Below are 16,973 nucleotides of genomic sequence, written 5' to 3' on the forward strand. Positions count from 1 at the left end.
AAATAGAATTTTTTGACTTTAGACTAAAACATTACTGATTTTCTTTGATGCTTTTATTTCCATATTTAAGGGTTTTTGTCTTCTCTTGAACTGCTGATAGGTTCTTCTACCCACTATTTGAACTGAATCCTAACCTTTTTTCCTGGCTTTAAGTTTTTGTTTTTGGGTTTTTTTTGGAGAGGTTTTTGCTATAGGGCGCGTGCGCTCACCAGACAGACAGAGAGAGACAGAGAGATAGAAAGCGAGAAATCACCCTCCAGGGGGGATGGTCATGCCACAATCCCTTCTCCTCCATTCTCCTCTTGGGATCTTGGGCACGCACGCACACATGCCCGGCATGTTTTAAGCCACCAGGTCCGGGATGCGAACCGCGGTCGATTACATGGGAGTCCAGCGACATAGCCATTATGCTAACTGCTGGTCCCTTGGCTTTAAGTTTTAAGCAAATTTCTCTTAACATTTTTTTATTTTGACCTATTAAACTGAAACTGTTTTTCTTGAAATTAAAAAATGCATTAAAAAAGAAATAATCTCTTTTTCTCACAAAAAAAAGGAAGACACTAGCCTTGTCAGCACCTCGATCTCAGATTTCTTAACTATCTCCAAAATTGTGAGAAAATGAATTTCTGCTGTGTAAGCTACGCGGTCTGTGGTGCCTTATTACAACAGACCTAGCACACTAATACAGAGACCATTCCAAAGGCTGAGAAATACATGAAAAGGTTCTCTACTACATTAGGCATCAGGGAAATGCAAATGAGAACTACTACAGAATACCACAACTCACCTCCAGAATGGCTAAAACTAAAATGTCTGATGAGGCCAGCAGCATTAACTATTACTAGTAGTTATTCAAACTAGTGATAGTTGATATTAACTGTGAAGTCAGTTAATAGGTATTTATAAAATCTTCTCCCAGCACTGTAGCAGAGAAAGAAGCCACAAAGATCAACATTGTCTTCAGTCTCCTTAATTATGGTCCGAGGGAAAGATGGGCAACTAAATAAGCTAATAGAAATTATATGCTCTAAATGCTATGGTTGTGAAAGTGCAGGGAGCTTTGGGATCACACTGCGAGAATATCTTGCCAAACATGTGAGTAAATCAGCAACGATTAAAGAGAAGGAGTAAATATTTCAGAACTCTTTTGATGAGAGTTGTACTGAAGTGAGTGGACTTTAAAAACAGGCTTATAACTGATGTTCTTGCAGCGAAATGGTTTTCAAATACCTGTTCAACCTTACTTCAGAGATGAAGCTGAATTATTGCCCTGGCAATAATGATTAATTGGGGATAAATATGTGACTCAGGTTATGGCAAGCAACTTAAATATTGGATTTTGTGTGAAAATTACTCAGCAGAGATTCTATCTTTTCCCCTAGATTTTCTAGCAGTAAGGATGGCCTGTGTTTCAAGTGTGGCCAACAAATGAAGCTTGAAAATGATGCCAGCTTTATAGAATGACAAGGCAAGAGATAGGGATGAACAATGTTAATGCCATTGCTTAAGTCCTAGATCAAGGTTCACTTGAAGTTAAATCTATCAATGGACTTTTTAGTTTCATTTAAGTTCATTTGAGCCAAGTTTTCTGTTCTTTGGTATCAGAAGAGCTCTAATGGATAAAATTCTCTTTTTTTCACATTTACTTAAGGTAACTCTCCAAAGTAGAGAAGTCCGTTCTGCTATGATAGTGTATAAGCACCAATAGATACTGTTTTTCCTTAGATTTTTGTCATAGGGAGCCAGAGAGAGAGACAGAGGGAGAGTGAGAATCACCTCCCAGGGGGGAATGGCCATACCACAGTCTCTTCTCCAGTTTCCTCTTGGTATTTTGGACATGCACACACATGCTTGGTGTGTTTTTCAGACCACCAAAAACCACAGTCAATCATGTGGGATCCAATGCTTTAACTACAAAGTCACTTGCTGGCCCCCAGTAGTACACTTTTTTGCTTGAATTATTCAGTTTGATTATTAAGTTGCAGAAAATCATTGGATAATTACCATCTATACACTTTGTTTTACTTCAAAAGGTACCAGTCCTTAATCAAAAATATTTTCTTTTTTTTTTCTGTTTCTAATTTTCTTTCTTCCATGAGAGAAAGGAAGAGACAGAGAGAGAGAGGCACTTTCACCAGGGTATCATGCCATGATCCTTATCCATAGCCTTTCCAGCTGGCAAGGATCACCAGCATGTGCACATTTACCTGGCCTGTACAAGCTCAACCCTAAACTGAATCTTTATAACCCATATGGCTCTGGCATCATGGAGCAGTACACTACTGCATGTGTTTTTATACTATTTCAATACAAGCAATTCAATTGTAGCTACTAATAAGAGACCAGTCAATTCTGATGTGTAATAACATGTTTCCTTCTACAGTATAACTTCCTTAGGCAGTTCACCAAGCCAACAATGCTAAGAATGAAAAGCTCCTGTTTTCACATCAGGAATATACGGCTAAAAGCATATCTCTAACCAAATCCTAAACCTCTCTGCTACGTTCATTGTCTCCTTTAATTGTAGCTTAGATTCCATTATCTCAAGGAAATGATTACCAAGCTTTTTCTTTAATACATCAGTACTTTTTTCCGTCAAAGTATTCCAAAACAAGTTTTACTTATCTCTGACTACCCTGCAGTAGCTCACTGCCCTACATGAAGAATTTCCTCATTATGTGGTGCTGAATTCTGTGGACTTAAGTCTACACACCGTTATAAGCAAGTTAAAGTTTATAAAGTACTTAAAGGTTATAGACCTAACTGAAATATAGACCATTAGAGCTGGAAGGAACCTGAGAGATCATTAGCTTAACCCCTTCTCTCTCTCTCTCTCTCTCCCCTCTTACTCTTTGAGATAAAATATGATAGGCACAACTAAGGCCCAGCCTAACCTTCCCTTTCACTTGCCTCCGTGCCCTGAGGTATGTTCTAGGTGAAGTTGGTATTATATTTTTATACTTTGATAATGTATTTAATGTCTGAAAATTTACATAAATAGAATCAAATTAAATGTATCTTTTTGAAATGTGAAGAAAAAGAGAGAGAGGGAGAGAATTCTCCCTTTATCTTTCTTTTTGTTCTAGTCAGGACCCATGAACAGGTAGAATAATGCCTACCCACACTGGGGAGAGTGATATTCTTTTTTTCAAAAATTTATTTTATTCAGCTTTATTTATTTACTTTATTTGACCAGAGAGGGACAGTGAGAGAGAGGAAAGTGAGAAAGCAAGCCACCAGGTCTGGGACTTGAACCATGGTCAGTCATATGGGAGTCCAGTGCCCTTAACCACCATGCCACTGCTGGCCCCAAGAGTGATAGTCTTTACCTATTCTAACAATCCAAATGTTACTCTCTTCCAGAAACCATCACATCTACGCTCAGATGTAGATGTGATGGGTATCTCTTAGTTCAATCAAGTTAACACATAACATTAACCATCACAAATACCATGGTGTTTTCTTCAATCAAGAAAGAACTTTTAAAGAAAAATATTTAGAAATGAAGAGTTCTTTCTTTTTTTTTTTTTTTTGGAGAGAGATTTTCACTGTAGGGCGTGTGCGCTCGACAGACAGACAGAGAGAGACATAGAGACAGAAAGCGAGAAATCACCCCCCCAGGGGGGATGGTCACGCCGCAATCCCTTCTCCTCCATTCTCCTCTCAGGATCTTGGGCACGCACACACACGCGCCCAGCGTGAGTTTTAAGTCACCAGGTCCGGGACACGAACCACGGTCGACTACGTGGGAGTCCAGCGACATAGCCATTACGCTAACTGCTGGTTCCCAAGAGTTCTTTCTAAAATAAGGAAGATATATGTCTTTTCTTCTCCAGCATGCTAAGCTGCTACGTTAGATTAACTCATTGGGAGGGACATTAGGTCTACTGCCAGAAGAAACTTCCAACTCCTTGCCAGCCTTCTTTCCCAGTTTCTTCTTTCAGCTCTCTAAGTTGAAGACAAAGGAGAGCAGGGCACAGAAACTCTGGTCCTGTTCCTAGCTAGTGAATTTGGCACCATTATGAGAATTCATAATTTGACAACTTATGGGGTCCCGCTCATGGCCTCCTAATAGCCCCTGAGGTGTCCTTGAGCACCACTTAGAAGGAGTATCACATGTGTAAGTCTGAGAAAGGGAACAGTTCAGAAGTAGGATTCCAATGACCACCATCGATGGCCATGAAGGCTGGTTTTGTGTATTCTTCTGTCTAGAGTACATTCTCCAAGTCAGGATACAGAAGAAAGGGCACAGTCTGAATCCCATTAGAGATTTAGTTTGTCAGTTATGAGCTATGTGACCTTGGGCAGGTGATTCAACTTTTCTCTCAATTTTCCCCCATAAAATATATAGCCTCAGAGAGTTGTTGAAGTAATTAAATGAGTCAACTCATGTATAGTTATCTGAACAAGGCTATTTGTGTGATTTAGCACCAGTCAGTCATCAGATGAAGTTCTCAACCTGGTGCTATGTGCTGTGAGATTATATTAACTCATTAGGATGGTCTTCTACCCAGAGTTGGCAAAGAGCCCAGTATGGAGACATAAAAAATAGAAAAAATTCTAACTCATGATAGTTTTCAATTAAAAGCTCAAGTTAGTGATACTAATTCTGTAGGAAATTCAGACTAGAAAAAGCAAAATAAAGTCTGGGTTAATCAGAGGTGGCCATGGAGGAGGTGATATTTTAGCTGGGCTTTAATGGCTAGATAAGAACAATATCGTTTCCTCTCTCTCATTAACACATTTATTCTTGGAAAAGTATGCCCAACCCCCAGTCTATAGTCATTTTAAAAAATGTTTTAATATCTACCTTTCTTATTTCTTCTTTCACTTCTTTTCCATCCTACAACTTCTTTTACTTTAAAGAGTTTAGGGTTAACATTTTTTTTGAGACTTTGGTAAAGAAAAGATTTTTAAGTGACAAAAATGGGGAAATACACGTCTATAAAAATCTATGGAAGCCGTTATAATGGCTTTCCCCTTGTTTTAGATGGTAGGTATACTTGGCAGCCCGCTAGTTTTCAGTAGGCCAAGCATCTCAGCGTTTACCATCAGATACATTTGGTTTGGTAGAAAAGTTAACCCAGGTGGGGTATTCATAACACTTTCTGGGTCCTATACCAAGAATCACATCCTATATCTATCCATCCTCCAACTGGCACAAATAATTCCTGGAATTGTTCCTTATTGACTTTTTGTCTAATGTTGTATTGCTATCTAAGAAATATTTACTAGAGTTAGCAGGTGATATAGTGATTAAGGGTGCTGGACTCCCACATGGCCAACCACAGTTCAAGTCTCAGACCTAGCGGCTTGCTTTCCCTCTCTCTCTCTCTCCCTCTCCCTCGCTCTGTGTGTGTGTGTGTGTGTGTGTGTGTGTGTGTGTGTGTGTGTGTGTCTAGCTCTTGCTGTCTCCCTCTCTGGTCAAATCAAAAATAAGTAAATAAAGTGAAATAAAATAATTTTTTTTTTAAAAAGAAACCTTTACCAGGTGAAAAATACTGGAGTACATGGTATACATTATTCCCATGCCTGAGGACAGAGTGGTAAATAAAGACTGTCTTGGCCCTCTTAGAATCATGTCCCAGGGGAGATATGATTCACACCCATGTAAGCAATCAAATATAGAAATTATTTCAGATGGTATGATGTGCCAAAAAGACACAAGAAAGGACAGCGTTAAGTAGTCAGGGTAGTCACCAAAGTCCTCTCAGAAGAGATATCTTGTGAGTGGGAACCCAAGTAATGAGGAGACCTGTCTTCTTACTCACTTTCAGCAAAGTCCATTTTGAGGGGAATAAGACCCTATAGAATGACATTCCCTAGCATGTTCCATTTGTTTGCCATGCTGTTTTCAGCATTGACTGAAGACATATAAACCATTTGAAGGGGAGTGAGCAGTACTATGATAGATAAAGCACAGAAATTACTAAAGCATTTTCTTAACCATGCATAACTTCATGTTAAAATTTTCTATCTCCTTAGTTAGACTGGGATCAACATGACAAATTTTATATACTTTATATTTGTGTGTGTGTGTATAATTTTATATGTTCAATTACTACACATCACTTTGCTTGAAAGCTGAATATAACCAACATGAATATGCTTTACACTAATCCAGGTGAGTTTACAAAACACATTATAATCAATAGAGAATCCCATTTCTGTGTCCCATAAACGTCTTGCCCCTTCCACCCTAAGATAGGATCTCACCATGTTGTAATTCTCCTGCCTCAGCCTTCCAGCCTAGATTTCCTGTGCATACCACCATAACTGATTCTTTTTCAGACAAGATCTCATTTTATTGCCCAGGCCAGCCTCAAGCTTGTAACTCCCCCAGTTGTTCATTTTCCTGGGTCTCAAGATTATGAATGGCAAATTAGGACGTTCCAACCTCCACAACCACATGACTCAGTTCCTTATAATAAATCTCTGGTTCTGTTTCTATGGAGAGCCCTGACTAATATAGAAGGCTAATAATATATTAGACCACCTGGGTTCCAACCACAAAGAGACATAGGTACCTTACTGAGGCATTGAGTCTCTCATTAAGTGGCAGCAAGGAGCAATGGGAGCAGGCTAAGCTGGTACATGACATGGCCAGATGACTGTATTGCAAAGATCAGTATGGGTGACAGTGGAGACAAAGAGACTGGTCATCCAACCAATCCAGGAGATGGAAGTGACATCTGAGCAGTCTATCCCTTTGTTAGACTATACCAAAAGCCCCCCAGCTTGGTAGATGCCTACCTGATTAAGCTGTTTGATGGACTATATAAAAGATAACAGGCCAGGACCATGGCTAAAACATAGTTACCAAGCTTTTTCCCCAGGTAAGCCTTCTTCACAATTAACACGCACTCACTCATCTCATTTTTAATCCAACCAATATGAACTAAACACTTCCTGTCTTCCAATTACAGGATTTGACTGAAGGCTTAAATATCAAACATAGGACTGCCTATGCTCCAGGAACCTACCTTTTCAGGGAGAAGGACTACTCTCTTTCTTTTCAATCTTCCTCCTTATTTTATTTATTTATTTATTTATTTATTGAGATCTTTTCTCCTCTGGTGTGCTCAGACAAGTGCTAATGAGGAGTAAGAAACAAAGGGTTTTTCCACTTAATTAGGACTGTTGTTGCCTGTGTAGATTTCACTGCCCTCTGTAAGAAAAGCAGGTTCTTCTAGGGGGCACGTGGATGTTTTCTGGGGCTCTACACAGGGGAAAACTAATCCAGCTTGACATCTTCCTAAATCTCAATGGTTTTATATGGTCTCCTCTGTCAGGTGTCAACATGTCCATCAGCCAGGAGGGGATGTAGCAGGATAGCTGGAACCTTCCATCTAATTGACTTCTGCAAAACTCACATATGCCATGCAGGTTGCTCTGCTACTGATACCAGTCTCTCCACTTGAGTTTCTACCCACCTTTATTTGCTACTCAAATAGACACAATGTAGATCACTGATTACACTAAGTAAGCAGAGCTCAGACTAGAAAATGTGATGCCTGCCTCCCTCCTCTTACCAATACTTTCCTCCAAGGCATGATCTGGTTAGAACACAACCTCTTCCTTACTTGGTTGATGTGGGTATGGCTACAATCTCTCGATCCCCACTAAATGAAGAAAGGCTGATCATTCACTACCCCCCAAACTTCCCTTCAGTTCTGTCCCTCATCCTGCACCCTATACTCCACGGTCATATGATATAAATTCATATGAAATGAAAGGAGATGGCAAAGTGGTAGATGTAGTAGCAGAGCTCTTAAAAACTCTGTGAGACATTTGTTTTTTATTTTTTTTCTTTTGGGTTACAATGAAAACTTGCGGTATGTAGAATTTTTTCCTTATGTAGGTCATCCCTAAACAGGATCTGTCATTCCTAAAAACAGAAAAAGTCCCATCTAACATCCTATTAAAGAACAGTGTCAGTAACTTAAGAGTTTTTCCAAAGATACATGATTCATAGCCTGTGTTTATGAATCAGTTTGTGAATCAGTTAGACATCATGACATGCATATCCATACACACAGGTCCACACATGAACAAAATGTCAGCAACACAAGGTAGTGGGCTATGAGTGGGCTGTGAGTTTTCAGGGAGTTCTAGGAACATGGAACAGAGTGTTGATGTTCAAGGAGAAAGGTAAACCCCTGTTCATTGGGTGGTCCGGAAAGGGTGGGAATGAAACTGTTCTGAAGGAGTAGTTCCAAGGTCATGGTGTGGTGGCAAAAGAAAATATGAATAGGACCAATAGGGTGGCAGCCCTGTCATTAGGCTGACCTGGGAGGACCACACAGGGTACTCACAGACAATCAGGATGGAGAAGTCTAAGGCCACTGGTTGTGGAGCTGGACCCTACCCCACAGGAAACTGGAGAACCATGTGAGTTTTTGAGCTAAGGCAAGATGAAGGCACAAGCAGGGAAGAAGGATGAAAGGCAACAAGTCCAAGTCTTTCCTTCGGTCTGTCTCTATCTGAGTTAGAAAAGGAGTTTCCTCACTTCAGCAGTCATCCAGAGACTTCTGTGATAACTGAAGCCAGATGGGGCCAGAGTAGGACACAGGACATCAAGAATTTGAGAAACTGTTTCTAGTGTGCACTCATGAGATAAGTTGGCCAGGAGCAAGGGAAGCTACACTCCCACTCTCTGTTTCCTTTCTCTTGCACCTAAATCCACATTTACATCCTCCATGGCCCTGCTTTCCATCATATGCTCAAGCACATATGCCATGATGCAAAACAGGAACAGCACTTTTCCTCAGCACTGTGTAGAGGTTGGGTGCCTGAGCCACGTAACATAAACCTCCATAAGGCTTTTCAGGGTTTGGCAGAGTGATGTCACACCAGAAGAGTGACAGAACACTGGAGAATGTGGGAAAGAGAATACTGTTTAGATGTCCAGGTGTGTGCTCCATACAGCTGCCGCTCTGGGTCACTAAGGCACAGAACTGTCTTACCACTTGACTGTAAGGCTTTTCCTTGGTTCCAGAAGTTGGGCCTGGGCAGTGGACATAAATCATGGTGGACACCAGCTGAGTTTGAGGCATAGACTTGTTTTCAGAATAGAGATTCTCTTTCTAAGACCACATTTGCGCTGAACTATGGATGAAAAGAAACTTGTCTCTACCTTTTGATACAAGCAATTTCCTAATTTATTGAGTTGGGCTTCTGTTGTCAGCTCAAGAAAGAGACAGAGATGGAATCCTTAGGCTCACATGGGACATAACCAGAGTTAAGTTTGATATCTCAACCTGCATTAAGCTCCCTGGGTTTGTTACTATTTTCAGTCGAAAGCCCTAGTATGTGACAGACCTGTTTTCTGGTGAGGAGATATCCTTCTACCACAAGTTTCCTTACAGGGAAAAAAAAAATCGGGTGTCTTTTATAAGGCACATCCCTAGTCAGATAAACTCTAGGGATAAAAAAAAAAATCCAAATATTAGACTGTTTACAGTAATTACATCATTGGTGATGATAATTGATATTCTTATTTTGAAATTATTATGCATATAATGGGATATGGCAAATAAGCAATTATGTGATATTCTAATTCATCCCAGGTGTCCTTGAGAACTGGGATTTTCAAATGGGAGAAAAAGAAAACAGTTATAAGATAGAAAAACACTCAGTACTGTAGTAAAGAAGAATCAGTGTGAATTGATGATGTATTTTATTTTAAAACAAATAACTAAAGCAAAACACATTTCTTAATTGTGTGCAATAAAAAGATGTAGAGAGGCATAGAAATATTGAGCACTTCAAGTACTTAGAATACAGTTTTAAAATACTTTTTCCCAATAGAAGAAATGAAGGCTTCTTGCAGCTCATTTAAGATCAGGGAAGGAAATGTACAAGATAAGTCTGGAACATCTTGTCAAACCAGATAGTGCCCTTTTTCATGATTAAATAATTTTGATTGTAATTTCTAATTTTCATATAATAGATATATATCTTGGTGAAACACAGTGTGCTGTTTTTCTAGTTTTTTATTTATTTATTTTAATCATTTATTTTTTCCATAAGCAAGAGAAAGAAAAAGCAGTCCCAACAAAAATTTTTTTTTTGAGTTGGGGAGTAGAGAAACTCAATGCTCTGGAGACCCAGGTACAAGAGCAGGAAAAAAAAAAAAAAAAGAAAGAAAGAAAAAAACAACCCTCCAACAAGATCTTGATACTGTGATCCAGCCCCCTCGCCTCAGTCAGCCTCAGATCATGGGCATGCACATGCCCTGCATACTCAGGGAGCTCTCCTATTTTTCTTCTAAATGTCCTTCCTCAGACCCTACTCTTTCACACACACTATATCTGGTATTTACATCCATATACTGTGTTTCTATAACCTTTAGTCAATCAGTTTCAGTCATAGAATGCAGACACTTGGTATATATTAAGTGGGGACATACAGTGCCTCTCCTTCATAGCCTGACTTGCTTCACTTAGCAGTAAATCTTCCATATTCATCCACTTCTTGTCAAAAGCCAGGGTTTTGTTATTTTTTAAGCCTGAATAGTATTCCATAGAGTATATGTGCCACAGTTTTTCTATCCATTCATCTGTTCGTGGGCATTTGGTTTGGTTCCATGACTTAGCAATTGTGAATAGTGCTGCAATAAACATCTATGTGCAATCAAGTATTCTTCTATCCTTTGGGTAGATACCAAGGAGTGGGATTGCTGGATCCTATGGTAGTTCTATTTGTAGATTTTTGAGGAATCTCCAAATTGTTCTCCACAGTGGCTGGACCAATTTACATTCCCACCAGCAGTGTAAGAGAGTTCCCCTTTCACCACACCCCCACCAGCACATATCTAAACTTCCTCATTCTATGAGAATTAACTGGAAACTGCTTTTTAATTTTCACCCTCATTGTAGTCTTGCTAACATGCATCAGCCCTTCTTGTTTTCTTGGAAACAAAATATAGTCCTTGAAGATTTTGACCACCTCAGAGTCATCTTTCTGATCTTCTGTAGCTCTGCATAAGAGAAACCAAAAACCAAGAAGTTGCCAGACCTCAAAACATTCCTGATGAGTTGTTCTGACTAACCAATACTAATTTTCTTTCTTGTCACTTATCTCTTATACATGAAAAATTGGCTGTTGAAATATTCTAATTAAATTTTTATTCCATTCCACTTACTGTTGTTAATCGGTTGTTAATATAAAAACCCCTATCAGTCAAGTTCAAATTTATATATGATTATTTTAGCATCCCAAACAGGTATATTAGAAATTATGCCTGAATTGTATTGGCTAAGTCTTGTCACTTTTATTGAGCAATTTTCAGTATTTTCTCTGTAATCAGAGAGGATGCTTCCTTATGAAAAAGTTCTGCTCTCTTATGCAAGGGCATTATTGTTTATTTGTTTCCCACAGATCTACTAAAGCACAGTCATTGATTCCCAGGGATTCCAGGAACCCCAAGTTAGCAATAGTAACTTGTTTAGATTTTCTTTCATTGCTGAATGATAAAACTCTTTCATAAAAGGTGTGCTCTGGCATGCTTTTACCAGAAATATAAAATTGGCATCCTGAGGTTTATATACCTCACACAGAAATCACTTTTTGAAACTAAATTTACCTGGAGTCCACTTATAAATTAATAAGATAAATTATTTTCTACAAATGTGTCCACACTGGAACATGGCCCTGAAACACATGAGATACTGGAATCTGTTACCTCTGCCCATGCTAAGCTGCTTTTCCAGCTACCCAAGGGAGTTTTCTGGTATTCTCTGGGAGAAATATGTCTTACATCACAGTCAGATTGAAACTTCCAGAATACAGGAGAAAAACTGACAAGGAAGCACTAAAACAAGAAATTAAAAAATGGAGCATCTGGAAGGGTAAAGATACCACAGACAATAGGGATCCCATTCTTTCACTTTTTTTCTTTTTTAAAATAGATTTGTTATAGGACATGTACACCTGCTGGATAAAGACAGAAAGAGAGAAGGTAAGAAAGCACCACTCACAGGGAATGGTCACATCTCAATCTCCTCTCCATTCTCCTCTTGGGATTTGGGTATGCATGTACATGTGCCCAACATATTTCTCAAGCTGCCAAGTCCAAGACCCAAACCACAGTCAGTCATGTGAGATCCAATCACCTTAACCACTTTCTTCATTCTTTCATTGTTTAAAAAACATTCATATTGAACTGGACCTCTGTAGTCAAGACATTTTATATCTGACTATAAAAATAGATTATGAGCATATTTCATTACTCTTTCAAATGATTCCTAAACAGTTGGCATTTATGAGACAAATAAATGTGGAGTTTTAAAGCCATGTATCCTTAGCTAGCTAAGATGTTATGCATAGCTTTAACCCCACCAAATTCAAAAATAGTGACAGAGTCCCATTTACATCCTCCAAATTTTAAATTCTGACTATATGTTTAAATAATTGGTTAATACTGATAAATTTATTTAATTATTCTGAGCTTTAATTTCTATTAAAATGGGGACACTAATACCTGTCTAACATGGAGTTTATGGGTAATCAATTAGATTATATATGTAAAATACTCACCACTTTATTAATATGAAGTAGTATATATAAGTTCAAAATAGACTGATTAAATAGGCATATGATCAAACTAAAACAACCACTAAAATTAAAAGTTATAGTTAATCAATTAATGAAAAACTTATATACAAATCACAAAAATATGTAATTACAAAAATGCATAAAAAGAGGAAAGGGTAATAGAGAACAGATAGATATAGAAAAAAAAAGAAAAAAATAACAATTTTAAATCTAGCACAACCATGATCACATTAAATCTAAATACTCTATATGCCATCTTCAAACAATAGAGACTTTCAGACTGGATCTTCTTTTAAAATCAAGATTCAATTACAATCTGCTTATACTAAACACATTTCAAATATAAATACACAAATAATTTGTATGGCATAGTAAAATAATGGAAGGTGACATATCATGCTAATACTATCAAAGAAAGCTGTTTTATCAATATTAATATCAAACAAAGTATATTTTAGAGCAAAGAATATTACCAGAAATAGACACACGTTCATTTCATACTGATAGAGGGGTTAATTTATCAAGAATGCATAACCATTCTAAGCATTTGATAAACCAATCAAAATACACAAAGCAAAAACTGATATAACATAAAATAGGTAAATTCACAATTTGAGTTGAATTAGTTTAATATGGGGTTGCATTTTCTCAATAATTAATAGAATAAGCAGACAAATCAGTAAATAAGTGATTTATGTCAAAAAAGATGATTTTTGTAACACACTATCAATTAACATGACTTCTTCATTGACACTGAATTTTCCACCCAACAACAGGAGAATATACACTTTTCTTAAGTGTACATAGCATATTTACCATCAGAGACCATATTCTAAATTACAAAAACGTCTCAAAAATAGAAAGGATTCAAGTTATACAAAAATATCCTCTGAATACATTGAAAGTAAATAAGAGATCAATAACAGAAAGATCTTTTTCTTTTTCTTTTTTTTTTTTTTGGAGAGGTTTTTGCTATAGGGCACGTGAGCTTGCCAGACAGACAGAGAGAGACAGAGAGATAGAAAGCAAGAAATCAACCTCCAGGGGGGATGGCCACGCTGCAATCCCTTCTCCTCCATTCTCCTCTCAGGATCTCCGCCATGCACGCATATGTGCCTGGCGTGAGTTTTAAGCCACCAGTACCGGACGCGAACCGCCGTCGACTACATGGGAGTTCAGCGACATAGCCATTACAGTAACTGCTGGTCCCAATAGCAGAAAGATCTTTGAAAAGTTTTCTAAGTATTCAGAAATTAATAGCACAATTTGGAAAAAAATAGGCCAAAAAAAGAAATCAGGAGGAAAATTTAAACTGCATTTTTTAAATGTATTTTGAACTAAAGAAAAATAAAAACATAAAAATTGTAGACTAGTACTAAGCAGTACTTAGGGATAAAAATTGTCATATTAAATGACTCTATAAGAAAAGAAGAAAGGTCTCAAATTAATGAGCTCAGCTTTCACCTTAATAAGTTATTGAAAGAACATACAGAGTATGTAGAAAAAAAACAAACAAATATTAATGATCAGAAAACAATTAAAATGAAAAACAAAACATAAAGTAGACAAATTGAAATATAGATTCCATATCATCCTAATCAGAATCCCAACAGGCTTTTTTATAAAAGTGGATGAGCAAAATCTCTGGCAATTATAAAACATTTGGCAGCTCAATCGATGTTAGCAACTGCATTCTGAATTTAGCCTTTCACAAATCCTCTAAGAGTTTACTCATTTGTAAAGAATTTGAAAACAAAATATTCTGCAAATTTCACTGAACAGAATACAAACTTTTCTATGACGTTTTAGAGGGCACATTGGACTCCATGAGTATCTCCAGTTAGTTAGATATATAGTCAATTATTTCTATTGTCTTATGAAGCTAGCAATTTAGGATATGCCAGTGGTGCCTTTGTATTGTATTCCATTGTTTTTTGGTATTTCAGTTTATTAACTTATTGCACTAGAATAATATTTTAAATTATTATTATTTATACATTCAGTAGCTGTATATCATTTAGATTGTAAAGAGACTTTAACCACCATGATATACACCTCAGTTCAGCCTCGTTGAGAACGGGTAATAAACCAAACCTGTGTCCCACAAGGGCACAGATATAGGGCATGTACAGATATAGGTACATAAATGTCTTACCTCTCTGGTTTTAAAAAATACTTATTTAATTTTACTTATTCATTCATTTATTTTCATTTGACCAGAGAAAGACAGACACACAGAGAGAAGAAAAGTGAGAAAGCAAGTCACCAGGTCTAGAACTCAAACTGTGATCGGCCATGTGGGACTGTCCAGCACCTTAACAACCCACTACCTGTTGGCCCCTTACCTCTCTATTTTATCCCCATATTTCCTTTACTACACTCTTCCCCTCTTCCACTCTCCTTCCACTTTATCACTAGTGTCCATAACAATTTTCAATGCTTTTATGTCCTCCAGTCTTTCAGTCTTTAACCAAAGAGTACGGACAGTCAGTATACGTTAAGTGGAGACATACAATGTCTCTGTTTCATAGCCTGACTTATTTCATTCAGCAATAAATCTTCCATATTTGGAAGATTTCTATTAAATGCCAGGGACTTGGTTTTTTATGGCTGAAAAATATTCCATAGAATATATGTGTTACACTTTTTCAATACATTCATCTGTTTGTGGACATTTAGGTTGATTCCATGTCTTAGCAATCATGAATAATGCTACAATAAATATATATGTGCAAGAGCTTTCCTGACTGAGTGTTCTCCTGTCCTTTGGGTAGATACCCAGGAGTAGAATTGCTGGATCATATGGAAGTTCTATTTGAAAGTCTTCAAGGAGCCATATTGTTCTCCACAGTGGTTGGACCAATTTACATTTCCACCAACAATGTAGAAAAGCTCCCCTTACACCACATTCCTGTCAGTACTTACCATTTCTTGATCTTTTAATCATTGTCATTCTGATTGCAGTTAGGTGGTATCTTACTGTAATTTTGATCTGCATCTCCTTATGGTGAGGAACATTGAGCAGTTTTTCATATACTTTTGGGCTGTTTATATGTCTTCCTCAGAGAGTTATTTATTCAGTTCATTTTCCTATCTTTTAATTGGGTTAATCATTTTCTTCTAGGTGAGCCACTGGAGTTCCTTGTGTATTCTGGTTATCAGTCCCTTATCTGAGGCATAGTTTACAAAAATTTTATCCCATTCCAAAGGTTGTTGATTCACACTAATTACTGTGTCTTTTGCTGTGCAGAAACATCTTAATCTGATGTAATCCCACCTGTCTATTTCAGGGATTATTGCCTGCACTTTGGGGGTCTTGCTTAAGAAGTCCTGGAACCAGCAGTTAGCATAATGGCTATGTCGCTGGACTCCCATGTAGTCAGCCGCAGTTCAAGTCCCGGACCCAGTGGCTTAAAACCCATGCTGGGTGCATGTGCGTGCATGCCCAAAATCCAGAGAGGAAAATGGAGAAGGGATTGTGGCATGCCCACCCACCCTGGGAGGTGATTTCTCACTTTCTGTCTCTGTCTCTCTCTGCAAAAAACCTCCCAAAAAAAAAAAAAAAAAAGGCCTTGCCTACCCCAACATCTCCCAGTTTCTCCAGTGTTTTCCACCAGTAGTTTTATAGTTTGTGGTCTTAAGTTTAGATCTTTGATCCACTTCGAGTAGATTTTTGTCAATGGTGACAGGGATTCAGATTCATCATTCTGCAGGTGGATATCTAGTTTTTCCAGCACCATTTGTACTACTTGCCTATTTGGGGGATTATTGCCTGTGCTTTGGGGGTCCTGCTTAAGAAGTATTTGCCTACCTCAATGTCTCCCAGAGTTTTCTCAGTGTTTTCCACTAGTAATTTTACAATTTGAGGTCTTAGGTTAATGGTGACAGGTAGGGAATCAGATTCATCTTTCTGCAGGTGGATAGCCAGTTTTTCCAACATCATTTGCTAAAGACGTTTTTCTTTTCCCACTGAATTGACTCGTACTCTTTGTCAAAGATCAGTTGGCTATATATTTGGGGGAGGGGGGTATTTCTGGGGTCTCTACTCTGTCCCATTGGTCCTCATGTCTTTTTCTGTGCCAAGAGGAGAGAATGGGAGAATATATTCAAAGCATTAAGGTAAAAGCAATTTCAACTGAGAATTCTGTACCCAGCAAGATTATCGTTCATTTGGGAAGAAAAGACACAAACATTCCTAGATAAACAAGACCTGAAAGAGTTTACCAGCACCAGACCAGATCTCCAAGAAGTTCTTAAGGGAGTGCTATGTCAGTAAAATTAAATGCAGACACACAGAAATAAGAGTTCAGAAACTAAGAAAATGGGCAACTTAATTGTAGGGACAAAGTCTGGAGTTGAGTATTATATCCCAGAGTTCAATCTGGAAGATCGAACCTCAACAGAAACAGAAGAAA

The sequence above is a fragment of the Tupaia chinensis genome, unplaced genomic scaffold (assembly GCF_000334495.1).
Source record: "Tupaia chinensis unplaced genomic scaffold, TupChi_1.0 Scaffold000392_1, whole genome shotgun sequence".
NCBI classification, from domain to species: Eukaryota; Metazoa; Chordata; class Mammalia; order Scandentia; family Tupaiidae; genus Tupaia; species Tupaia belangeri.